The sequence below is a fragment of the Uranotaenia lowii genome, chromosome 1, assembly GCF_029784155.1.
Source record: "Uranotaenia lowii strain MFRU-FL chromosome 1, ASM2978415v1, whole genome shotgun sequence".
In the NCBI taxonomy this organism is placed as follows: Eukaryota; Metazoa; Arthropoda; class Insecta; order Diptera; family Culicidae; genus Uranotaenia; species Uranotaenia lowii.
Window position 1 is genome coordinate 105,996,890 of NC_073691.1, and position 27,377 is coordinate 106,024,266.

The window sequence follows — 27,377 nt, forward strand, 5'->3', positions numbered from 1 at the left end:
AAGGCCAATGGTTGGAAAGTAAAAAGTCATGTTTGGAGAATTAGGAGTTAAGAATAAAGAATCAAAAGTCAAAAAAAACTAAGATTGAGGAATAATGATTCAAGAGTCATAAATCAGGAAAATACATAAACGAACGAAGAGCACATGATTCAAAAGTCATGTGTAAAAGTGATTTCGTAAAAAAAAAATTAGTCAAAAGCCAAGAGTCAGAAATAAAAAGTCAAGACTAAGGATTCAAGAGTCTAGATTCAGATAAAAAAAAATCAAAAGTAAGAAATCAAGTTAAAAAAAGTCGGTAAATTATATACTATATTCCTGCCCTCCTAGAATAACACAGTAGGAGTGGAGGCGAATGTAGAGAATAATGATAAGGTAATAATAGGTATGAAATAGGTATGAAATCATGAAACGATAAAATAAAACGGGTATTAAAAATGTGCTTGATACTAAATATGAATCATTCTAATAGCTAACGTTTGCCAACGATGAGAGAGCTTTGAGCTCAGAAGTAAGAGATTGTTCTATACACAATGTGAGAGAAGAGTAATGGTTTTTGAAAAAGAGAATCATCTTCCAAGCGAATGGAAAAAAAGCTGCTTGATTGATCAGCGATGATTCGTCAGTTGATAAAGAGTTGTTAGGAAAGACAGTTCGTCGCGTTCTCGTTATAGGAAAAAGGTGATTATTTTGTTCAAAATGGCGATTGGAAATCGAAAGTTAAAGAAAGCCATTCGGCAATTTACGATGTTCCGCATTTCAGTCGCGTGTACCTGGCTGTATTCGGAAGCAATAAAATCCATCGGTTGCGACACAAGTGCTACATTATTTTGTCGAATAAAAAGTTTACTTTTGAAATCCAAACATTTTCATTTAAAACATCCGAAAAACCTCCCTACGTTAATATAACAATAAAATCTACGTGAATTGCACGTAGCAGAACGAATCCTTACCCACATTCGATCTACGTTGACCTCACATACAACTCATTTGAAAATTACGTGAATTCTGCTTGCTGCGCGAGCTCTGTTTGCTACCTGAAATTCACGTATAGGTTTCACGTGATTTTCATGGTGGCAAAAATCCATGTACATTTTCACGTAGTGTTCATGTGAAGAGTTTTTTCGGTGTAAGCGACGGCAAAAAACACCAGCCAAGATGAGCTGTGCATGTATATTGTTTTATTTGTTTATTTGTCTGGGATTTTAACTATGTGTGCGTGTGTATATAAACCGGCCGGCAATAGAAAACAATTTCGCACATTCCATTCTTATCGTTTATTAACAAAGACAAAAAGGGATGAAAAAAAAACACCGGCCAAATAGCAGGCGGCCGATGCAGTGCGTTTTTTTTGGTAATCGGCGGTGGCAGCAAGACTATTTATGACAAAAAACCTTCATTTGCTAACCTACTCAGATGGTGCACTGGGCAAGTTATCGGTCTTGCATGCAAGTCAGATGATTATGTGATAGTGAGTGTCGTGAACGGCCAGCCAGGTTTCCATCTTTTGTACCGCAGGCCGATTTCTTTCACAAGGATATTTCAGTAACAATCAAATGAACCGTCTTTTTTAAGCTCTCTTTGTTAACTGATTACTCTTCGACTAAATCGGCTAGATACAAACTCGACTTTTCAAAGATATCTCTCTTTCAGGAAACCGCCTCGTTTTTGAGTAATTTTCGAACTCTCTCTCTGTTTCTGTGCACGTTCATTAATGCTATTTGTAATTCAGAACGTAACCGTTCAAAGAGCTTATTAGGGTGGGTTATACAGATGTTAATGTTATTCATAGTTTGTCATTACCTACACAGAAAAAAAACCTGAGCTTTACATTTCATGTAAAGTTTGATTTCATGTAAAATTCAGTCATATGTGTTGTATATTATAAGGCAGCCCTGAAAAAAAACCATGCGTTTCTCATTCGGATCAATTTGTTGTATTTTTACATGACTTTTGCTTGAAACGATGTTTGGAATCAAAAACGTTGCAGTCGCACACAGGGTGTGTCTAAATGTTTGCCGATTTTTATAAAAATGAAAAGGGAAATTCTTTTAAAACTGCTTACAACAGATATAAACTATGCTGTATTGCCTTTTTGGAAAAAAATAACAAAATAGTATATTACTCGTTTAAATTTCATAAACTTTATTGGATAGAAGTGATATTTTGTTCAAAGCCACAGTTCACCTCCCGTATTCATTTTTTTTAAATATACGAATAACTCTAACCGATATGGTTGATATGAAATCCTACAATTAAGAATGAACGGCACAAAAATTAGTCATACTTATGGTTTAAATAAAATATTGCTGAATAAGGTCAACAATTTTCTCAATTTGTTGTTACCAAAATTTCAGCACAACAAAGCTTTTTTTTCTTTTTATTATTGAATTTAAGTATAAACTTTTAAATTGAAATAAAATCAGGTTTATATATTTTTAAACAAGTGGATCGTGGGGAATTGTTTAATATTCAAACAAACAAATGACAAGTTTCATTACCCCTTCCACATATTCCATCACTTTGCAAAGAATATTTTAATGTACAACGAACAAATAACAAGTAATATTATTCAAAGAACACACTAGATAAACTTCGTGTTATGTTTTGGAAAAGAAATGAAAAACAAAATGTTTTCAAAATCATCCATCCAAAAAGTATTAACGGAACTACAAAAAAAATCAGATACACCCTGTAGCAGAATCGTTTCAGAAACAAACACCGAACAGCCGACTGGTAAGAAGCAAGTTGGATTTGATGCGCCAAGAAAATGCCGTTTCCAATCGGGAGCTCGTGGATTTCGGTTGTGTAAACCATTATGAGTATTTTTTTGATGATTGGCATGTTTTGTTACAAGGCTGATGGCTAGTAGTTGAGAAAACAATAATTCAAAAACTAAAAAGGAATAATGAGCCGGAACGGTTTCATTGTTATGGTCATGTAAATTCACAATGTCATTTTTTTCGTTTCGGGAATTTACATTACGTCATAAGTCATGTAAATTTAGTAGAAATAACTTGTTCCATTTATTTGCAGGTTATAACATGTAATTATTTAATACTGTGTACATTATTCAATACATATTTGTTATTATTAATCCATAGCTATCAATATTCTCTACAGTGAGGTGAGTTCGATTCTCACTATATTTTTTGTGATAAATTAACCAATAGGATGAAAATCCTATTGAATAATTCAAGAGATGTTTTTCTTGTTTCCCTTGAATGTAGTGGTCATGCATCATTTTGCTTGGGAGCTCGATTTCGCCTTAATTTATGCAATCTAAAAATCCTGTTTTTGTTCATCGCGCTGCCCTGATTTTTTACAAAACCACCTCTGTCCTCCCTCAAGTACTACGATAATCTTACATCCCTGTGACGTTTTTTTCTTACAGTTGATTTGGCTTTCCGTTGGTTGATAGAAAAGTAAAAGCGTCGCCGTTGCACACGTGATTCTATTCAACATCAACCTCATGTCTTCCAGGATGTTATAAGCGTAATCCTTCAAACAAGATATTCACAATATCGATCCTATTTCAGCTACAACGCGAATGCATCGAGATTACTAAACACCACGTGATTTTATCGCAAACTAGATAACGCGCGCGCGCATCGGCGTGAACGTTTTGAACGACCAAGAATCGTGACTAGAACTGACAATTTAAACCGGAAAAACGAGCGCTATTATATTCCCATCCGGAAGGCCGTCCTGCACAAAAGAAATGTCTTCTCTATTCTTAGCTCCTAGCTGTAGATGATTAAATTACTTATGTTTCTGCTTCAAGCGCCGCCAATATGCTCCCACTTTTTCCATCAAGCGGCCGGCTTTTCTAAGAAGTACCGCTCACAACTCGGTTTGTTTACATCCAACAAAACAAAGCCAGCTTTATCGGGAACACGCATCAAATGTTTGTTGCAAATAACAACACACAACAGAACGCTAAATTTGTCGTCTTATATTCTTCCAGTGTTTCTGTCCATTTTTCCCACAAGTAGAATTTTTCAAATGGTACCCCACTATGTAGTAATCCAGAGCTTTGGTTCACAGCAATGAAAGGACCGCCATCGCTATAAACCTATCGGGTTCGTTACTAATCATTATTTGAAGCCAGCATACGTTCTCTCTCCCGAGCCCGCGTTTATCGAAATGATGATCCAGTTTACTCAAAACAGGAAAATGTTGAAAGTTGCTAGGGTGATTTGCCAATTGTTGCACAGCTAAGCACATGACTTTGGTGTTTATTCTGTATTTTAGTCATTTCAACCAAATTCATTCGTTTTTTTTTTGTCGATGCACTCATACAGGGTTGGTCAACAAGATTCAAAAGTTCAAGTGTTTTGAAAAAAGTGACATAAAAATTTAAAAAATCATTTAAAACAGCTTGTCTGTGCCCAATAGTTGCATTGGCAAATTTTGTGTCGTGCATAATGTTGTCCGATTTTTCCCAATGGTTGCACATTTTAAAAATCAGTCACCATGAGGTCGAATAGGCTGATATTTGTTACGGAAGCTTATTATGAGAACTTCTAGTTCCAATGCAATCTAATTTTTAGACGGCCTCTTATGAGGGTAGGGGGGGGGGGGGGGTGGGTCTTCCATATAAACCGTCCAATGCACTTTCAAATTCCAATTCGGACCCAAAAAAACCACAAAGCCGCCGGTTTGAGTGTCTGGAATAGCATTTATCACACGTGAAGTTTTCTCAGAAACTCAAATCCACCTCTTTATTTACCCGAAGCCATTTGAGTGGAGTGTTCTTTAACTTAATTCGCCCAGTGTGGAGCCTTTTTCTTTATATGTCCTTCCAACATAAAATTTTATGTCTTTAAAATCCCATAGAATGAACTGAAAGATATTTAATGCTTAATTTTTAAGTGGCTATTAGCAGGTGCAAAGATTAGAGAACGTGATCTGTTTTGCCCCCTTTTACCCCTATGAAGAAGATGCGATTTTATTAAACAAATGTTTTAGGAATCACTTGGAAGTCGATCGATTTTTACATAATGAATCTCAATTTAAAACTTGAAAATGGACACAACCACGCCCAAAGTTTCAGATCGCTTGACTGATTTATGCTCATGATATACAATTTTGTATAAGAATTTTTTTTTCGAAAAGTTAATTGATTTAAATATCTTTTTCATATAAGTGGGTTTATTTGTAATTAATGTAACCTCTGTAGCATTTCATCAATCTTCAGGAAACAATCACATCACATAGAAATACTTCCCAAGAGCTTTCCGGCTGAAACACTGTTTTGGGTCAAATTAAGTTTTACAAAGTTATGACTGTTTATTTTTCTGGATGATAAGGGCCAAATAAAGCTTCACATAGATGTCTCCAGTGACGGCAACTCGACGGCCGATTCGAATTCCTGAGAAAATTGCACGTCAGATAAATAATATTTTGGGTTCCAACCTTCGACTTCTAGTTTCTGAGATTAAGGGTCGTAGTTTTCCTTCTGTACAATATTCTGAAAATATGAATAACAATATCAAAGGGATCGCTGTTGACATGGAATAAAATTCTTTTAGATTTGTCGTCACGAAATTAGAGAAACAGATTTTTTCAGAACAGCTTTTAGATTCTTTGCATAAAATGTTGAGTAAATGGTCGGGATAAATGATTTCAAAATAAATCTGATAAAAAAGTAGTCTCTCAAAGCCAATGCAGTTGAGTTGACTTTGACATTTTTCAGACAATGCAAATTGCCCGACTTTCATATAAAGAACTAATATTAATTATAAAAATAAAAGAAAATAAAAAATTAAATTTTGAAAACATAAGTTTTTCACCGAGTTTAATAATTTCAAAACTTCATTTTTAAGATTTGACGGTAGAAAAAATAAACTTATGGATATATAAAGTGTCTTTGAATTATTGTATTAATTATTAAAATCAACATTGAGTGCAAAAAATGTGAAAATTCTGAGTGTAAAATAATTAATTAAAGCACAGAATTTACTAAATTAACTAGTTAAACGTAAATATCCACTTATTCAGAAAAAAACATGTCATATCAATAGACAATTCGAGTTGTTTTAGTTGCATGTAGTCAATGAACGTGTTCAATGTTGTATGACAATTTGTATGCAAGAAGAACTTTTCGCATAAACCTACAAGAAATTCAAATAAGTTAGAAATGAATTTTGTTTTAAATTATTGATTTTGCCCATTCCAAAGAATAATTGTTTGCCAGTATGAGAAGAAGCAAAGTATTTCATGAAAAAAGTTATAACAGTTTCGAAATAAAAAAATCGTAATCCATTGAAAAGTATAGTAAAATTGCCGTTTTTGCTTTCTGAAGCTTTCAATAGTTTCATGACATGTTTTTGCGAAAGTTTTGAATCATCACACTTATTGACTATGCAAAGCAGTATAATGCGATTCTTATTTTCATCTGGTTAACCAGCTTTCAAATTAGCTGTCAATTCACTAAAATTAAAAAATATTTACCTTTTTTGAATTTTTTGTATGACAACGACTATCATTTCTGAAGTACAAGTTAGGTTTAGTTTTTGTTCACATGCAATGTATTGCAAGAACCAAGAAATATTTTAAAAATACAAAATTATGTTTTTGAACTTTCAGTACATCTCTGATGGTTTTTGAATGAAAATTTGGATTATTCCGTACAAGCCTCCATACTTATTCAAAACACGTTATAATTCAGGACTTAATCAATCGCTTTCAAAACTTTTATTGCTATTTTTTGTTGTAAAAACAACCAAACAAAGTTATTGGAGGTAAACGAATTTATAAATTTGAAATTTCCAAACAAATTTAGCAGCGGAATTATGTACAACAATGGGGCAGGAGGAGATTGAGCGGACCAATTGTTGCACGATCCAACATATTTTCTGGTTAAGTATGGATCATAATTTTTTTTTCAAAATCATGGTGCTAAAATTGTCCAACAAACGTTTCGTATAGAAAACTGATACGAAAAATGTTTTGTTCTGACGTAAAACCTTATTTGCCGTAGAAGGAATGTTAAGGTTTTTGTTAACAATTAGCACAAAAATCGCGCGAAAAAAACAAGAAAAATTAAAACTGTTGTAAGATGCACACTTACCAGCGGAAAATATCACAAAAGCCTCATTTCATCAGAAAACATTCCGAATTACATGATTCAGTATTATTTTTGAGGAAAAGTTGAAAAACAGCTTAAATATTGACAATTTAAGTCATGCTGTGCAACGATGGGTTAGAGGACAACGATTGGCAAATCACCCTACTGCTGCTTCTGAGTATTCTAATTTGCTTGCTGCTTCTGTATTTCAAAGCGTGTTGTTGTGTCGGCCGAAATACGTAACAGTAATTATTCTACCTATACAAAGCGGAATGCAACCTTATAGAAGCCGTGTGAGGAACATCTCTCAGATTTAAGCATTTTTGGTCAGATTTGAGCTTTGGGGCCGTTCACATACCACGTGGACAACTTAGGGGAGAGGGGGAGGGGGGTATTGAAATGTCCACGCTTGTCCTCGGAGATGGGGGGGTAGGGGTTTGGTTCATGTACACGTGGACATACTTACTCCCAAAATATTTATTAAATGTGAATAAATATTATCTAAGATGTTAAAAATCAAAATATTAAAATTGCAGAGTAAATCTTAAGTTTACACACAAAAAAAAATACTGTGTTACTTTCGATTAGCAAAAAGAGTTGTTTTATTAACGCGATAGCAAAGTTATTATTTTGCTTGATTTCAGTAAAAAACAGCCTAGCTAGCCGCTTCGTTTAGACAGCAGCCGCCGGCTTCGAGAAAGAAAATCGACGCGAATCAGTGCTGTTGAGCAATTTAGATGCTGGCGGAACCTGCGGAGACTGGGCTGACAACGACGGGATGGAAGCCAGGTCGACACCACTGCATGTGATGGACAATTGGATGAAGATATGATAGATAAATTGACACATGGAGCGGAAAGTTAAGAATCGATTTCGCCAATGGAAAGTCCGGTATGATCGACAAGAAGTAAGCCGATCTGGCCTTATCGGTTTTCCGCTCGGCAGATACTGCGGTCAAGTGCTGTTTTATTTCTCAAGTGCTGAAAGTGTAGGTTTTTTTTTGTTTCGATTATAGTCGTTTTACCATCTTTATGGCATTCGCGACTTTATCAACGTTGCAGTTGGCGGATCGTTAGTTTAGCTTGTTACCAATTCGGTAACATTGTTTTGTTTTGCTTTAATTTTATTTTTATATTTATTGATGGGTTGGAGCTAGGAATAAATATTATAAAAAGCTAGCTCAAGGCAACGCAACGGCGTATTCAAATTTAAACACGTGGCCAGCGAAGAGTAGACGAAATCAAGACGCACAAGGGATGGACGGCTTACATACGCAACGCCTCAAAATACATGCGTTCTAGTAGAACGCATAACCGAGCATCGAGACGCGGAGGTTTCTTGGCGAGGCAAGACGATTCACCAGGGCTCTTGGTTCCCGGCAGCGATCGAAGGCAGACGTACCCAGAAAGTGCTCCGCAAAGTTAAGAAGAATATCTAAACCGATCCGAAACAGTGCCATCGTTTAGATTAGCCAGACCTTGTGTGCCAACAAGACGGACGATCAGCCGTGCAGTGCGAGTGACCGAATAGTGTGTGGTAGTTAACCGATACGAGAAGTGTGCCAAACTATTCGCGCAACATCAACTATACCCGTGCGTGCAATCCCAAGCAGCGTGTTGGTTGGTTAGATTTGCCAGCCACGCCATCGTTTCGAACCCGATCAGCATTGTCTCGAAGTGCGTGCTTAGCCGGTAGCGCGTGCTTGGTCTAACCGGAGAGAGACAGCATCATCCAGCCAAGCGTGCGTGGTACCGCACAACCGATTCCATCCCATCACCGAAGACCGAGGTAAGCGCTTTGCCAAAAGCGTGCGGTTTGGTCTGCATAGCCAAGGAGAGAGACCGAACCGGCCAGCCGTACCGTGAGCGTGGTGCGTGGTTCTGCACCGCTCCCATCCCATCCAGGCTTCGCCCGGCCCGTGGCGATTCCAACGTTCGACCGAGTGGGCCGATTTCCCCGCTACCAGCCCAACCCCTGTGTGCTTTCTACATGAGATCGAGAATTCGCCGAATAAACCAGCTTTAAACCAAGGTAACTTTTTGTTGTAGGAATCCACCCATCCGAAAACTCCCCCAGCCTAACATACGCCCTGAGACCCAGGAACAAAAGAGGCCTTGAGCGCCCAAACCCGTTAGTCCCCGTGGCTTTAGACCAGGGACTGGGTGTTGCTGGGCAGCCCCTTCTGGGCTGAACCCGTTCCTGGGGAAAAAGTAAAGTTTCACCTGGCGCCCAACCAAAAGGTTCTCAGGAGAGGAAAAATATTTTTCGAATATTTTTCCTTTCACCTGGCGGAGGGGGAGTTTTCCAAATTAGCTTTGTAAAATTAAATGTCTCCTCTGGTCACATCAAAGGCTTATTGAAGTGAATTTTTGATTTTGATTTCGCGGTGGGAAAACCACAGTACAAGGCTGATTATTCTGAAGAAGGAATTTCTAAACACGCGGTAAATTTGTTAATCTGAAGCTGAATTATACGTGAATATTGACCTTGAAGTGAGCGGGGCGTAAAAGTGAAAGTGCTTTCTATTCAGTGGCTATTTTAGTGACGTCAGCTTCCACGAGCATTTGTGATTTTTTTTTTCGGTTGACAAACATGCATTCACGGCGTTCTTCCATTTCCGGTACCGATTTCGAGGTTGTGTATAGTGCGATGTGCCCAAACGATTTGCAATCGGAGGAGCTCGACTATGAGCTTCTTCTTCGGAAAGTCATCGTCGCGGAAGATGCGTCGCGTCAAAAACGTGCAAGTTTGCTTAAGCAAATTTTGCGAGATGAAGCCGACGGTGAGAATTGTGAGCTTCACTACGATATCGATCCCGAAATTGATATGGAGGTTTGCAAGAAAAATTATCGCGAAATTTATCAAATGATAACAACGTTACCTAAAGATCAAATTTCTCATTTGAAAGCGCGTTTATTGCACTTGGGACATCGTTTAGCCGTGATAAAATACCATTCGTTCGGTGAAATTCGTCGTGAAAGTGACCTCGTGTTCCGAAAAGTTTTAGACCTTTTAAATGAAGGTTTCTGGTCGGCACATTCGCGTATCGGTGACAATGACGAGTCGGAGAGGTTAGTTAATCATAGATACACGTTCGCGGAAAAACGAAAAACCGGTGCTATTCCGAAACGAGTTGTTGAGCCAGAATTTGTGACGAAAGAAGAGTTCGACAGGGCGATGAAAGATGTCGGTAGTTTGATTCAAGCGTTAGCAAAGCAAAATAGCAGTATGCGCTAAGAAATTAACAAGTTGACTACGATCATTACCACGCAGTTTCATGCTTCCGCGTCGAACAACCCTACTAGTCTTCCGGTTCAAACTGAGACGATTCCGTGCCCGCGTTCTACTGAAATTCCGAAGTTGAACAAAACCAACCCGTTTTTGCTTCCCGAAGAGGAAATTCTTCCTTGTTCAGCCCCGTATTTAACTAATCGTGATTCGAACCCGTTTTTGGAAGAAAATCCCGCGATGTCTGATTTTGTAACCCACGAACCCCCAGAAATTCCCAGCTTTAACATCAGTCCGACTCAAATAACTTCCGCGCAACCGCCTTTCGAGCAGAGTCCACGATTTTTCCCAAGTTCTCAGAACTATTCGCGAAGAAAAGTGATTCCGGTTTCACAGTGGAAAATTAAAAAGTACTCCGGAAATGATCAAGGTTTAGGTTTGAACGAGTTCATTAATCATGTCCATCAACTAGCAATTTCAGAGCAAGCGAATTCGCTTGATTTATTCGATTCTGCTGTGCATTTGTTTGATGGTGCAGCTCTTAACTGGTACACCGTTCATCGAAGTCAATTGACCGGTTGGGCTCACTTGGTAAACGAATTGAAAAATGAATTTCGACATCCTGATTTAGATTCGGTTTTACGTGCGAAAATTTATTCAACTCGACAACAAAGGGGAGAATCGTTCCAGAGCTTCGTACTACAAATGGAAAAACTCTTTTTAGCAATGAATCACCCTATTCCTGAATCAGAACGGGTGGAAATTTTGAAGTCTAATTTACGCTACGATTCACAAAAAACGTTGGTCGGGAAAAATGTTCGTTCCATGAAAGATCTTTTAAGTTTGGGGAAGGATTTAGATGCAACAGACTTTTTTTTTTTTTATAAATTAAATTTTTTTTTATTTCTAAATTCTGGCTTCTCGCTGTTAAGCCTTTCTCTGCCAAGTGGAGTTTTTCTTAACATTCAATTCTTTACTTAAATATCTATTTCACTACTTATAAAAAAATGGCAAACACTTTTATATAATACAATGTTTTGGTTTTTCAGAATCTTTACAATGTCCGGTGGCACGTTGCGTTTTCTCAATTCCATCCATAGCTTTATCCTTTCGTTTGTCTCGTAGCTAGCACATTCAAAAAGTATGTGATTTGGAGTCGCCTCAGCAGCTCCACAGGGGCATGCCGAGGACTGTATGATGTTGTTTCTGTGTAGGTGTGCGGGTAATCTTGAGTGGTTAGCCATTAGTTTCGATAGTATCACAATTTCTCTGCGACTCAGGTCACAATGGTTAAACCAAGGTGTTTGTTGAACCCTCGACACAATGTTGAAACAGAACCTTCCTTTCACCCCGTTTTTCCACAAGTCCTGCCACTGGCTCATATTCCTAGCATTACTCGGTAAGTGTATGTCCAAGCTCGTCAATCCTCCAGACTCATCTATACCACAATCAGCTGCTAGCTTGGCTGCTCTATCCGCCATTTCATTGAGGACCAGACCCTTGTGCGCCGGTACCCACAAGAGCACAATATGATAGCCAGAGATAGTCAGTTCCGAAATACGTTGCCGAATTTGGTACCAAAGTTCGCCACAACGACTACCGACAGCATTATTTCCCAAGTGCGTCAAACTACTCATACTATCCGACATGATAATAAATGAGTTGCTTTGTCTAGATGATATCATGTCAACTGCACATTTTATAGCAAACATTTCTGCACTAAACACTGAAGCACTGTGAGGTAGTTTTCGTAGTACTGGATCCTGTGAGTCGTAAGTAACGACTGCTGATCCCACTTTGTCGCCACACTTTGAGCCATCAGTAGCCAGTTGGATTGCTCCTTCGTATTTCGAGATCATAAACTCTTCAAGTAGTTGATTCCAACTACCACTTCCCGGATGTTTCTTAGTAAGTGTTAAATCAACAAGAGGTGTGCAGTTTTTTATTCCTCTGTCGTAGCGGTAGCATGGTAGTTGCTCGATGAGGGTTTCATTTGGGACAATATTACTTAGTCTCAGGATGCTTCGTTGAATCTCCGTTCTTGGGACCCCACCGTGAAGGAGAGGTTCAGCGTACTTCTCGTACCAGGTTTTCATGGAAAACCGTTTGTTGACAAATTTTTCGGCTGCTTTTTGTCTTCGTAGTTTCAACGGAGTGACCCCTGTAAGTACTTCGAGTGAAGCGGTGTGTGTGGTTTTTGTGGAACCAATACATACTCGTATACATCTCCATTGTATTCGATCAAGCTGTATTGACAGCCAATCTGGACAGTCGGCGAGAAAAAGACTACCGTACTCCAGAATCGACCTTATGTTTGCCTTGTAGATTTTGAGAAGAGCAGTTGGATGAGCTCCCCATTTCTGACCTGCCACACTACGAAGAAAGTTGATATATGGTGACACTCGTTTCTTCAAATACCGCACATGAGGGCTCCAGGCAAGTGTTGGTGTGAGATACAAGCCCAAAAACTTCACACAAATATCGTACTGAATTGCATGACCGTTTATGTTGATCACTGGGCGATCTTCTGGCTGACGCGTAGCAAACACCATAGCATTACATTTGTTTTGAGAGATTTCTAGCCCCAACCCACTCAATTCTTCTGACAAGTGATCAATAGCTCGTTGCATAACCTCACTCAGTAGATTTAAATTCTCCCCACTTGTAATTAACGATATGTCATCAGCGAAATCGACAACGATTATTCGCGGAATTTCACAAGTTGTTCGAACTGCGTGGTTAATGAACACATTGAAGCATGTAGGACTCAAGGGGGAGCCTTGAGGTAGTCCCATCCACGTTGTTCTGCGTACCGCGGTAGTTGAATCGATAGGTACCACTAGATTCCTCTCCCGGAACAAACGATACACAGCTTTAACGACTGATGTTGGTATTTCCCATCGGAGCATCTCGTCAACCAATTTATTGATGTTAACGCAGTCGTAGGCGCTTCTTATATCCAACATACAGAAGAGCGCACGTTGGCTAGATGATAAAGCTTGTTTCGCATTATGTAGTACCACTTGAAGAGCATCCTGGGTGCCTTTGCCTTTTCTAAAACCGTACATACTATCAGAGAAAAGCAAGTTGGATTCCATATACCACTCAATTCTGTTTTTAAGCATAATCTCGTACACTTTTCTAAAGCATGAAGCGAGAGCTATTGGTCTGTACGATTTCGGGTCCGCTGGATGCTTATCGGGTTTGAGGATCATAACAAGTCTGAAGATGATCCACTCTTCTGGAATGACATCTGATGTTAAGATGTGATTGTAGATGCGAAGAAGTATTTGTTTTGCAACGTGTGGTAGTTTGCGAAGGGCTATGTATGGAATAGTGTCATACCCCGGGGCTGAATTTTTGGTTTCGTTGAGCGTATTTATGAGCTCGCTCAGCAAAAACATATCTTGAGTTGGTGTATGTGTTAATGTTATTGGGTGTACGGGCTCAGGAGTGGATGATGGGGCTAATCTGTCAACAATTCCCTTGATAACCTTCAGATCTCGCAGTTCATTTTTCGCTCCGCTATTCCCCTTGAACCTTTTGGCCATCCGCCAGAGGTTCGAAAGTGCTGTGTCACCTGATAAACCGTCGCAGTATTTCTCCCACGAAGATCGTTTCTTTTCTTTAATTAATCGTTTGAACTCACTTTCTTCTTTTCGGTAACTGTCATACATTTCAGATGTGTATCCACATGACTTCCATCTTCGAAATTTAACTCTCACTTTTTTCACTTTACTCTCCAGCTCCGAATCCCACCAGGGTTGTGAGCGTCTTCCACCATTTGTTGGTGTTGATGTCATGGACGCCGTTGCCATGGCTTCAGCGACCACATTTCTAAAGTTGTTGTAGTCCATTTCATCATACCCACACACTTTTTCGTCCACAACATTCGAGTATGAAGTCCAGTCTATATTATTACTCATAGGAACACTATTATTTATTACTTGAACATTGTCCGTTTTGAACACTATAGGAATGTGGTCGCTGACATACAATGCATCGAGTGTATCCCAGTTGAACAGTAGGCTGATGTCCGCTGAAACCATCGTAATATCGATGGCACTAGGTAGGTGCGACCGATCAAATCGTGTGTATTTTCCGTTGTTGATCACTACTAGGCCTAGATCCTCCATAACGTCGATGATTATCTCTCCTCTCCGATTGTTTTCCCTATTCCCCCACAGAGTGTGCCGCGCATTAAAGTCCCCACCAATAATACAGGGTTTGGGTATGGAAGATAGCAAATCATGCATCTGGTTGTAGTTTACCACAGTTTGTGGATGGATGTAGACAGAGGCTATGTAGATCTTTCCATTTGGTGTGTTTATTGAACAAGCAACGGCTTTTAACGTATTGTGGCAGTTTAGATCATGGGCTATCGGTTGTAAGTTTTTACGAACAGCGACCAATACTCCCATAGAGTTCCTAGTGTGATCGGCTCGGAACAGAACATGATCTTTTAAACTGAAGCGGCAGGTAAGCTGTAAGTGAGTTTCTTGGAGAAGAAGTACGTTTGTATTGTGAGTGTTAATAAGATTTACAAGTGTTGACGATTTTTTCAATACTCCTCTGCAGTTCCACTGCAAGCAGCGGAGCGGCGTAGAATGCACCTGAGTGCCCAGTGTGATTCTTATAATCTCTCGGGGATAGTTTCACCTCCGGGGCTTTCGTCAGCATTGTTCTCATCTACGTACATTCCTTGTTCTGATGTAGTGGTCGGCTTTGCTTTCTGTAGAAGGTATTCGTAGTCAGAAAGTGCTTCGACATCTTCTTCCATCTCCCCATAGTTGCTGGGAGCATTAGTCTCCTGAGCAACGCCGACTGTTTCGCATCTATCAGAGTGGACACTGATAGTTTCATCATCTTCTTCTAGCGTACGAATTTTTATTGGGGGAAAATCGCTCTCATTGTCACTAATATCTTCTCTGCCACGCCTTTTAATTGTTGTTTCTAGGACCACTTCTTCCGAAATCTGTGGGGGAATTAGGGCAAGAGCAGCGAACCAATCAGTTTTTCCCTGCGAAAAACTATTTTGCCGCTTCTTGTCTTCTTCCTTTTTTTGTAAAAACATAGGACATAGGTTCCGATCATTTGCTCTGTGTGTCCCAGAGCAGTTGACACAGATCGGGTCACCATTGCATGCGTGATTATCATCTACATCTAGCTCCAAGCATGATTTGCATCTTGGTCTACTTTTACACTGCTTAGCCAGATGGCCGAAACGCCAGCATCCTTGACACTGCCTAACTGCGTAGTTGTATTTCCTCACAGGGTAAAGGACATTGTCTAGTTCGACATGCGAGGGCAGTTCCAGACTACCAAACGTGAAAACAATAAGAGGGAGCTTCTGGAACTCCATGCCGATCTTCTTCTTCATACGCCGCGTTTCAAGGATTAAGGGATTGTTAAACTGCATACTTTTGGATTTTTCGAAAACTTTAACACTTGGCAAGTCTTCGTCTGAAACTCCTTCCATATAAACGACTCCCAGACATTCGACAAGTCTTTGCGGAATATTGAAAGACACTTTGGGATATGTTTTCTTCACCAAATCGTTTGCATCTTTAGCAGATGCCATAAGAATTTTCATTTTCTTCCGCGACATGCATATCCCTTTCACATACGAACTCGCGAAATCACGTATTATCTTTTTCGACAGTTTAGATGGATCTAAAAAGTCTTCACCCGTTTCCGCGATAACTATGAAGGGCCCAGTATTACATGGGCCGTATTGTCTAATTCGACGCGGTCTGTCTTTTTCCGAATTGGCCATTTTGCCAAATTTCACCGAGAGAGTAACTTTGATACTACACAAGCCGAGATAGGTGTGAACGCTAGCAGGGTTCTCTATCGAATGTGCAACAGACTTTTCAGTGTTTTCCCGAGTTTTTGGTCCGACTAAAAAGGAAACTTGTGCCATCTCAGAGGGTAGGAAATCTCCTAATTTGTCTCGTTCGAGTGAAAGTTTTGATCGTCCCAAAAATCCGAAAAATTTCCCTGAGCAAAGTAATAAAAACCCGTTTTCCAAACAAAATCCGAAATTCGCGAAACCTACTGGTCAAAAGACCTTTGTAAATAGTGAATACAAATCCCAAAATTATTCGAAACCCACTGTCAATAAAACATCCAACAAATCTTCAGACCCTGGATTAGGCACAAGTAGAAGTAGTAATTTTCAACGAATAGTAGCTAGCTATGTACCACCTGGGGAAGGAGAATGCTACAATTGTGGAGACCTCCATGATTTGGAAGTATGTCCGATTCCTCGTAGAGTTTTCTGTTATAGGTGTGCGTTCAAAGGTTTCACCTCAGAAAACTGCCCTTATTGTCGAAAAAACTTGTCGAGGAAGTCCTAAAGCCGCAGGAACTTCAAGACGCGCAAACTGTAGGATTTGATTTATTACCGGACTTAACAAATTTTGAAAAGTTTTATATTCCAAAACACACTGTTGAGCATGAAGAAGATAAACCACAAATTCATAAGATCACCATAAGTAACATCTTTGATAATCGTCCATACGTAGATTTAACAATCTATGACATTCCGATTAAGGCTTTGCTTGATTCGGGTAGCAGCTTAACTTTTATCAACTCCAGAGTCTTTGATCGTTTGAATCGTGTTAAAATTCGTCCCTTGTCAGATAGTGTAGAGCTACGAACAGCAGGTGGCTCCAATCTCGAAGTCATCGGAGAAGTTTTACTTCCTTTTAGATACAACAATAAAACCAGAATCATCAAAACCTTAGTAGCTCCTTCTTTAACAAAAGATTGTATTTGTGGGATTGACTTTTGGGAACGTTTTGGGATATATCCAGCCATCGCCACTATTTCCAAAAGTCCAGTCAAACAGCTGACGGACTCTGAAAAGCCAAGGCTTAGCCTTGAGCAGTTAGCGTCATTAGAAGAAGTCAAACGATCTTTCAAAACTGCTGACTCTGATTATTTGGACACTACCGATTTGTGTGAACACCATATTGTGATCAAAGATGAATTTAAATCAGCAAAACCAATTCGTTTATACCCTTATCCATTGGCTCCTAAAATTCAGGAAGGTCTGTTCGCTGAAATCGATCGATTGTTAGCAAGAGGAATAATTAAGGAGTCCAATTCGGATTGGTCTCTGAATGTAGTACCAATTCGAAAGCCATCTGGTCAAATCCGCCTCTGTCTCGACGCAAGGAAGCTCAACGAGAGAACCGTTCGTGACGCGTATCCGCTTCCTCATCCTGGACGGATTCTGAGCCGGTTACCCCGGGCAAAGTTTTTGTCGACCATAGACTTAACGGAAGCGTTCCTCCAAATACCCCTGGCACGGGAATCTCGCAAGTATTGCGCATTTAGTGTTCAGGGGCGTGGGATGTTCGCATTCCGCCGATGTCCCTATGGTCTGCTAAACAGTCCGGCTAGCTTGGCGCGGCTTATGTCCAGGGTGTTAGGAAATGGTGAGCTGGAGCCGAATGTCTTTGTGTACCTGGATGACATCGTTCTGGTCACAGAGACATTCGAGGACCACATTCGGCTTCTCTCCGAGATCTCTAAGCGTTTGCGACGGGCGAATTTGTCAATCAAACTAGAAAAATCTCACTTCTGTCTCGAGGAAATACCTTTTCTCGGGTATATACTATCGTCTCAAGGTTTACATGTGAATCCGGAGAAAATCAGACCAATTGTGGAATATGAAAGACCTGTGACAGTGACTAAGCTTAGGAGATTCCTTGGCATGTCAAACTATTATCGGCGGTTCATTGCCGATTATAGTAAGATAACTGCTCCATTATCCGAACTTTTAAAAACTCAAAACAAGACCATCAAGTGGACATCTGAGGCAGAAGTAGCATTCCAAGTAATTAAAGAGAAACTGATAACATCACCTATCCTAGCAAGTGCTGATTTCGATCACGAGTTCATCTTACATACCGATGCGAGTAACCACGCTGTGGCTGGCGTGCTTACGCAACGCCTGGCTGATCAGGAGCACGTCATCGAGTATTATTCAAAGAAACTAACAACACCAGAAAGATCCTATCATGCTACAGAAAAAGAAGGACTTGCCGCTCTTCTATCTATTGAACACTTTCGAGGGTACATAGAGGGTAGTCACTTTACACTTGTGACAGATTCGTCAGCGTTGACGTTTATAATGCGGTCCAAATGGAAAACATCCTCCCGACTGAGTCGGTGGAGTTTATCGTTACAACAATATGATATGACAATCGTTCATCGTCGAGGACGAGACAACGTTGTACCCGATGCGCTTTCACGTAGTGTGATGGCCATCCAAAGTACTTCAAAGTCGTCGTGGTATAATAATTTGAAATCTAAGGTCGACACCAATCCTGAAGATTACCCAGATTTTCGGTTGGAAGGAGACAATCTTTTGAAATACATTTTCCAGGACGATCTAACCGATCATCGATTTGATTGGAAAATCGTCGTTCCTGAAGATCATAAACTAGATATTTTAACCGCAGCACATGATCAATTCATGCATCAGGGTGCAGAGAAAACTCTGGCTAAAATTCGGCAACAATATTATTGGCCAGGAATGACAAAAGACGTTAAGTCGTTTATCAAAAAGTGTCAGGTTTGTAAAGAAATAAAACCTCCAAACACGGCTACAACACCGTTGATGGGAGACATGCGTACTCCGACCAGACCGTGGGAGATCATCGCTCTGGATTATATCGGACCATTGCCGCGGTCTAAAAGTGGAAAGCAATATATCTTGGTCGCATTAGATCTATTCAGTAAGTGGGTACAGATGAAAGCTTTTCCTCAAATTTCGGTAAAATCACTTTCGACTGAGCTAGTAGATCATTGGTTTTATCGAAACTCCGTGCCTGCTGTAATTCTAACAGATAACGGTTCAACTTTTACCTCCAAAGAGTTCGGTTCATTAATGTCGAGATATGAAATCAAACATTGGCTTACGTCGCGTTATCATTCGCAAGCAAACCCGGTGGAGCGTGTCAACCGCGCTATCAACACAGCTATCCGTTCTTACGCGCGAACCAGTCAGCGTGACTGGGACCTACGTTTATCCGAAATAGAAGTTGTAATAAACTCGACAATCCACTCATCTACGTCGTATAGTCCGTTTCGCGTTGCAAGAGGTGAGGAAGTTGTGTTAAAGGGATGCGATCATAAGTTGTTCGTAAACCCAAATGAACAATCGGTAGAAAACAGACTGGAAAGAATTCGTAAGGAACATCCAAAACTGTATGCTAGTGTTCGCAGCAATCTTATAAAAGCTCATGAAACCTCGACTCGGAACTACAATTTACGTTCACGTAAACACGCAAAACCGTTTTCCGTTGGTGATACGGTTTACAAAAAGAATACAAAGTTGTCTAACTCCGCTGAGTTTTATAACTCGAAATTAGGTCCTCAATATTTGCCTTGTACGGTACTAAAAAGGTATGGCTCATCTTCGTATGAGTTAGCAAACGCTGATGGTCAAAACATCGGAGTTTGGCCGGCATGCTTACTAAAAGCTGCCTAGAAGACAGACAGGTTATCTGAAAATAAAGCAAATTTTTGGATGTGACTACTCTTCGATCGTGGGAACTGATCACTCTGGCGGTTCGTGGTGCGGTTGCATCTTTTGAAAAAATCGGATAACTCGGAACATTCAATCCCTCAACTCGAAACAATTTCGTAAACTCAGATACGTATCTTATGCATTCATCAAAATTGATGTGGAGACGTCCACGAAAATTCATTAACGCGCGCGTATCAAGAAAATTGATGAAAAGGGAAAATATCTTCTTATACCGGTTAAGAAGAAACCAATCAAAGTAGTCATCAGAGTTATCTCTGATAGATATTTCAAATCGAGTAGTCGGCGGTAAATAAATAATCGGTTCGCGAGACATCTGGCCAATGGTCAACATCGTATAGAATAAATAGCTCTCGACTTCATTCGATTCTTTCGATCACTCATTTGGCATCAACATTCGCGAAACGATGAAGTTTTCTGTCCGCAAGCTCATTTACGACATTGACAACTAGCTACAGCAGGTGTTGTAAGCTCAAACCAGACACTCCAATCACCTCTAAACGGAATAGCGATTCATTCATCTGTTCGGTTGATGATAACTATTCGCTTAGTTTCGGTACCGGCTCATTCGATTATGACCCTTATTTGTTCTTCGACAACCTTATTCGCGCAGAATTCAGTGCACGTGCACAAGACGGATCAAATGTTTATGGAAGTTGTTGATTTGTTTTTTTTTACAGGACCATTAATAGTTGATCTCGTTCTATTCTCGTGTCGATTAAAGGGTGTTGTTTGGTTGAGGATTTTGCACATCGATTAAAAAAAAAACAAAATTAAAAAAATTGTTTAAAAGTTCCTTCGAAGAATAATGGAGGCATGTTCGATTAATTGTAAAATTCGAAAAAAATGATAATGTTGATGATTATCGAATTCACCGAAATGAGCCAATGATGTTTTTGATTTGCTTGAATGATTGAATTAGTTTAACGTTAAAATTCCTAAAAAATTTAGAGAAAAAAAAACCCATTTGAATTGTATAAAATCCCATTAGTTTTTTTTTATTTGACCAGAGGGGGACTGTTACCAATTCGGTAACATTGTTTTGTTTTGCTTTAATTTTATTTTTATATTTATTGATGGGTTGGAGCTAGGAATAAATATTATAAAAAGCTAGCTCAAGGCAACGCAACGGCGTATTCAAATTTAAACACGTGGCCAGCGAAGAGTAGACGAAATCAATACGCACAAGGGATGGACGGCTTACATACGCAACGCCTCAAAATACATGCGTTCTAGTAGAACGCATAGCCGAGCATCGAGACGCGGAGGTTTCTTGGCGAGGCAAGACGATTCACCAGGGCTCTTGGTTCCCGGCAGCGATCGAAGGCAGACGTACCCAGAAAGTGCTCCGCAAAGTTAAGAAGAATATCTAAACCGATCCGAAACAGTGCCATCGTTTAGATTAGCCAGACCTTGTGTGCCAACAAGACGGACGATCAGCCGTGCAGTGCGAGTGACCGAATAGTGTGTGGTAGTTAACCGATACGAGAAGTGTGCCAAACTATTCGCGCAACATCAACTATACCCGTGCGTGCAATCCCAAGCAGCGTGTTGGTTGGTTAGATTTGCCAGCCACGCCATCGTTTCGAACCCGATCAGCATTGTCTCGAAGTGCGTGCTTAGCCGGTAGCGCGTGCTTGGTCTAACCGGAGAGAGACAGCATCATCCAGCCAAGCGTGCGTGGTACCGCACAACCGATTCCATCCCATCACCGAAGACCGAGGTAAGCGCTTTGCCAAAAGCGTGCGGTTTGGTCTGCATAGCCAAGGAGAGAGACCGAACCGGCCAGCCGTACCGTGAGCGTGGTGCGTGGTTCTGCACCGCTCCCATCCCATCCAGGCTTCGCCCGGCCCGTGGCGATTCCAACGTTCGACCGAGTGGGCCGATTTCCCCGCTACCAGCCCAACCCCCGTGTGCTTTCTACATGAGATCGAGAATTCGCCGAATAAACCAGCTTTAAACCAAGGTAACTTTTTGTTGTAGGAATCCACCCATCCGAAAACTCCCCCAGCCTAACATACGCCCTGAGACCCAGGAACAAAAGAGGCCTTGAGCGCCCAAACCCGTTAGTCCCCGTGGCTTTAGACCAGGGACTGGGTGTTGCTGGGCAGCCCCTTCTGGGCTGAACCCGTTCCTGGGGAAAAAGTAAAGTTTCAAACTTAGCGTGTTTGACTACTCATATCCACCTTAAATCATGAAGCCCGAAATGCTTTGATTAGTCTTCAAAAATACCACCATTTTCTCATGGTTTAAATAAAAATATATCGAATCATCCAATGCATTTCGAATTTCATGATCGCTGGCGTGACTTAGTAGAACGAGTTCCACATCGCCAATGGTTGCTACTCCGCGATTGATCGAGGCCATCAATTTTGTACAAGGGCCAAAAGAATGCAGCTTGGGATTAACAACTCATTCTCAATGCACAAAACTCATGCTCTCCCTTTAAAAAATGATCAATAACGGCACCGGCCACGTCCTAGTAGTCAAAGAGGAATGAAGGAAGGATTGTTAGTAAGATACTTTTTAAGGATCAACCATAAATCTGTTATTTCAGTTTTCTTCAAAAGCTTGTTTTGAAAACTCTGAAACAATGAAAAATCAGTATCACCAGCTATAGAAACCGTCTATATGTCTGCGAATCTATATTCAAGTATTTCAGGAAGGGTTTTATTTTAGTAAAGGAGAGGTTTGGATCAGGAGCCATTATTGGAAAATGGTGCGATCTTTGGTTGACCTACACCTCCTATGCTCCTAGTCATTTTCGTAAGGAAACTCTTAATAATATCTGCGAGGTGTTTTAATTAGAAAATTTAAAAAGAATTATGAATTCTCAATTAATTAGAAAAGCAACCATTCGAATTTTCTACAAGCTAGCTATTTCCCTCACTATAATCTCTAACACATCACTGATTCGCGAAACGACTCTTGAACAGAATTAACAAATGAATACTAAAAAAACATAGAATGAAGAATCAAAAAGTTATAGACGATGCAATTTGATAACATGTTGAATTTTGGGAAAGTTTTGCAGAAAGTTTAAAACTTTTTGGAACTTAAGTATTTGAGCTCACGAACTTTTATACTATCCATTATTTTAGTTTTTGTACAAAGACAAGTGAGGCCCTTGGAGCCAAAGGGATATAAGTGCATAGTAGAAGCTCATTTCGAGAAAACATGCTTTTAAGTTGTTGTGTTTGGCAATTTTCTATATATTTTTCGAAAAATTTTATTTTTCTTTGTAACGTAAAAGTATGTAAATAAAATCCTAGAAATCTGAAAAAAATCACCTTATATAGTTTGAAATATGAAAAATCGTTTGGCATCATTAACTCAAAATCGACCATTTTGTCACTTATACCCCTTTGGCTCTGAAGGCCTCAAATTGTAAAATACTTTCTCTTGAAGCAAGTTAATTACTTACTTCTGTGCTTTAGATATTAAGTTGACAGATTATAACAAGAATAAAAAAAGAATTGCTAAAACAATAATAAAAGAAAAAATCTAGGAAATTTCTGAGATTTTTACCTAGTTATTCGAATATGCTTATATTATTTTGAACAATTGACCTTAAAACAATGAGAAACCAAATAATGACATTGTTACACTTTAATACTTTAGTGACTTAATTTCGCTCTTCTAAATTAAATTTCAAAATAAGGTCGCTAAAAAATATCGAGACAGAGATATACATTACTGATTAAAAAAAAAATAAAAACCTCGTGAAGATTCGATAAAAGGGTACGATATATATAGTCAAATTTTACTTGAAAAGTGTTTTCTCTTAGAATTTTTGTAAGACAGATTTTACAGTTTCATTGTAATAACGAGTAAGTTTTGTTAAAAAGTAATCAATTGCAGAATAAAAACAATCATGATTTATTAATTCCTGATTAACTCAAACGAACCGTGAAATGCTAAAACGAAAACTTTAATTTAAACTAAAACTAAAAACGGTTCGGAAAGTAAATCAGAATAATAATGCATCTCAGAGCACTTAATGTGCATCGCAAACCATTGCAAAACAACATTTTAAAATCATGGAACTCGCTTTAAAAATGAATTAAAAAATGAAAAGAATACTTAGCTTCGGTTTACTTGAATTTTTGCAAAAGAATCGTCCGCAGTCCGGCCAATGGGTCACACCCGGCCGGGGGAACAACTATTATTCACTCGATCTTGGAAATTCTGGGAAGAGCAGCATCAGAATTCGTGGGGCTTTAAGGTTAATCCATCACCACTATTAGAAAAAAAAAATCCTTAACTTAATTTGCCCCTTATTGAATAAAATGGAAAAGAATTTTTTCGACTACGATTTTGACACACGTGGAAAAAAATTATACGTCCGATCCTACCAACGCCTACTGCAGTTCCTCCGTTGCAGTTGGCGGATCGTTATTGAAAAACTTATCCGGTACAACTGGGCTCGAACTCGCGGACATCGGCTCAGGAGACAACAGACTTGCCAACTGAGCTATATCACAAGCCCAAAAGAAAGTGTAGTGAAAATTGAAAAAATAAAAGTCAAATAAATAAAGTGAAATTTTTTTTTGTTTTCTATTTTATAAACAGATATTTCCCCCGAATTTCCAACGAAAAAATAATGATTATTGAATTTCAAATCCAATAAGATCTTTTCACCGGTGTTTGCTAAAAAAGTGAGCAAAAATTACGGCTGCTAGTTTTTTCTCTCGTTTGCTAAAATTTCAGTTCGGAAAATTTGCTAAATTGATTGCTAAATTTCTAGCTGGTCAAATTTGAGCAAAATTTTACTAATTTCTGACCTCGAAAATTTAGTGTGAACGTGGACACAAAATGCCAAATGTCCACGTTTGTCCACGGAGGGAGGGGGGTTGTAGAAAATCGCATTTTTCGGTCCACGTGGTATCTGAACGGTCCCTTTTTTTATCAGATTTAAGCTTTCATCTCCAATGCTATCAAGGCAAAAAATCTTAAATCTGATTTAAAAAAAAAGCCTTAAAACGAGATTCACTAACACTTAGCAAATAGATGTTGGGCACACGATTTATAGAGCAATCGTATGTGCCTATTCGTTAGGTTTTTTTGACCGAATAATTGTCAGGTCGCTAGTGAATTTGTAAACCGGCCAAAAGAAACTCAGCCAGAGGACAAAATATTTATCAGAAAGAAAGTCCTGCCGGAAAGGGCATCGGCCCGTCTTCGGCTTCACGGACAGGTTCGCGATTCAACATAAAAAACTAAAACGAGCATATACCCGCGTCCCAAAAGATGGATACAATGCTTCAGCATCACAAAGAAATAAATCAGCAAAATGGCTTAAAAAACATATATTGACTAAATTTCCCCCCCGATTTTCCCCAATTTTCCCACCCTCTCTTATAACTACCTTACCTTAGATCTGTTTGAGTGTCAGTGTAGTGTATGCTATTGTATCCCTCGGCGAACAGCTTGATGTGCTGCATCCGGATGCTTTCCTCAGCGTTTGTACCAGTCTCGACTGGTTCTGGTCCATTTGCGTTGGCCATCGTATGGCTGAGACATAGGCAGTCCCTAACTTAAGCCTCTGAGGGCGAGTGGGGATCGCTCTCTGTGTCCCCTTTCTTTTAACCACCACTTCGGAGTTTGCGATGGCCGAGACTCCATTTATAACCCGCACCGCACCAACCACCTTCGTTCCATCACACTTTTGTTCAAACATAATAGGCCTGGGTGATAAAACCACAATTTATACATTAGTTGATGTCCGACTGCGAATGGCTAGAACTTCTTACCGATCTCTCTCCTAGCAGCTTAATTTGATTATCTCGCCATTACACCGAATGTCAAGACGAGCAAATAATCCCTACAGGCTGTGGGTTGATTGAAAACAGTATTTTACGGACTGTCTAGGTTTCTTTCTTTCACTACCAACCTGATGTAAGTAGAACCGCTTGCTCATCAACCCGTCATGCACTTTGTAAAAAAAATACCACTTCGAACAAAACTATCTATTTAAATACAGCTTAAAGTGAGATGGCTAGGGTTCTGGTAGCACAATGTCTCCTTGATTTTGAGCCTTCAACTGATGCTGCTTCGTTTCGTAATGATTGGTTTTGTTAAGCTAGTCATCTTCAACGTCGAATGCTGTATTAGTGAGATTGGATCGGCTATCATGAGTGCCTAGACCAGGGATGGATTATTCGGTATCTAGGTGCTTGTCAATCTCTTCTGTATGACAGATTTGATCGTGCTTCCGTGATGGAAGTAGGATGGTTGGTTGGTACGGATTTAGATTACTAAGCTTGGACCGAGAAGTTCATAACCAATTGACTCTTGGCTACAATTGGTCTCGTTGATCATGTTCTGTTGTATCTGTTGTTAAGTGTTCTGTAATACAATAACTCTAGCTTCTCCTACTGTAACATTTTATCTAGTTTTGGGGGATAAGACCCATTCCAAGGCTGCGTAACAAAACCATGTAGCATGCTGCTGTTGGATTATTTATTTATTTACATAGTATTCCGTCTCACGACATAACTTGACGAACATAATTCCTAAAATTCACCCGGTCCATGGCAACCGTTCTCTAATTTCTCGGGCATCCCACGTTCGCCAGATCACGCTCCACTTGGTCGAATCATCTCGCTCGTTGCGCCCCCGCTCGTCTTGTTCCTACCGGATTCGTAGCGAACACCTGTTTCGCAGGACAGTCGTCCGGCATTCTCGCAATATGTCCCGCCCAGCGTATCCGACCAGCCTTCACCACCTTCTGGATACTGGGTTCGCCGTAGAGTCCTTCGCCTCCACACTCCGTTCTCCTGTACGCCGCCAAAGATGGTTCTTAACACTCGTCGCTCAAATACTCCGAGTGTACGCAGGTCCTCCTCGAGCAATATCCATGTCTCGTGCCCGTAGAGAACAACCGGTCTAATGAGCGTCGTATACAGGTTACACTTCGTGCGAGGGCTAAGTCTTCTCGACCGCACTTGCTTGTGGAGTCCATAGTACGATACGTCCACCACGACTTCCGCTGATAATTCGCCTCCGGATCTCACGGCTGGTGTCATTGTCTGCGGTCACCAGTGAGCCGAGATAGACAAAGTCTTCGACTATCTCCAGCTCGTCGCCGTCGATCGTGACCTTGTTATTACTGGACAAGCTGGTTCGGTCGGTCTCGGATCCGCAGGCCAGCATGTACTTTGTCTTGGACGTATTAATCATCAACCCAATCCTTCCTGCTTCGCGTTTCAGTTTGCGGTAGATCTCCTCCACCGCCACAGATGATCTGCCGACTATATCAATGTCATCGGCAAAGCAGATAAGTTGACTGGATCTGTTGAAAATCGTGCCCCGCATTTCGCCCACCGCTCGTCGAATAACACCTTCTAGCGCCACGTTGAACATCCTGCAGGATAGACCATCACCTTGTCAAAGCCCCCTGCGCGATTCGAATGAACTCGACAATTCACCCGAAATCCGCACACAGCACTGCGTTCCATCCATCGTCGCCTTGATCAGTCTAATCAGCTTCCCGGAAAAGCCGTTCTCGTCCATGAT